Below are 437 nucleotides of genomic sequence, written 5' to 3'. Positions count from 1 at the left end.
TTCAGACGAAGAAGAGAGGCAAGAACCCGCCAAGAGTGGACCAAATGTTGTGTTTAGTCCACACTTAGCTGGGCCTCTAAATTTGGTCAACTCAGAGGTCGGTACTGACTCGGAGGAGTCAGGGCCGGTCTCCGAGTCAGGACCTGCCTCAGAGTTAGGTCCCATCTCAAAGTCAGGACCTGTCTCAGAGTTAGGACCTGTCTCTGCGTCAGGACCTGTCTCAGAGTTAGGACCTGCCTCAGAGTCAGGACAGACCTCTGAGACTGGACCTACTTCAGAGTCAGGACCTGCCTCAGAGTCAGGACAGACCTCTGAGACTGGACCTACTTCAGAGTCAGGATCTGCCTCAGAGTCAGGACAGACCTCTGAGACTGGACCTACTTCAGAGTCAGGATCTGCCTCAGAGTCAGGACCTGTCACCGAGTCAGGACCTGTCT

The 437-nt window shown here is 54.2% G+C and overlaps 1 long non-coding RNA gene across 1 annotated transcript; it reads right to left on the bottom strand.

Annotated features, from left to right (window-relative positions):
• Positions 1-59: 59 nt before the first annotated feature.
• On the bottom strand, positions 60-305 carry LOC106952488 (uncharacterized). The gene is made up of 2 exons (XR_001426002.1): positions 274-305; positions 60-147 (listed from the first exon to the last, which is right to left on the bottom strand). It is a non-coding gene; the product is annotated as an uncharacterized LOC106952488 (long non-coding RNA).
• Between the last annotated feature and the right edge of the window lie 132 nt (positions 306-437).

This window comes from Poecilia latipinna, unplaced genomic scaffold (assembly GCF_001443285.1).
Source record: "Poecilia latipinna isolate Pla-1442-1.1 unplaced genomic scaffold, P_latipinna-1.0 Scaffold521, whole genome shotgun sequence".
Lineage (NCBI taxonomy): Eukaryota > Metazoa > Chordata > Actinopteri > Cyprinodontiformes > Poeciliidae > Poecilia > Poecilia latipinna.
The sequence above is the reverse complement of the archived record's forward strand: the minus strand, read 5'-3'. Positions and strand labels throughout refer to the sequence as shown.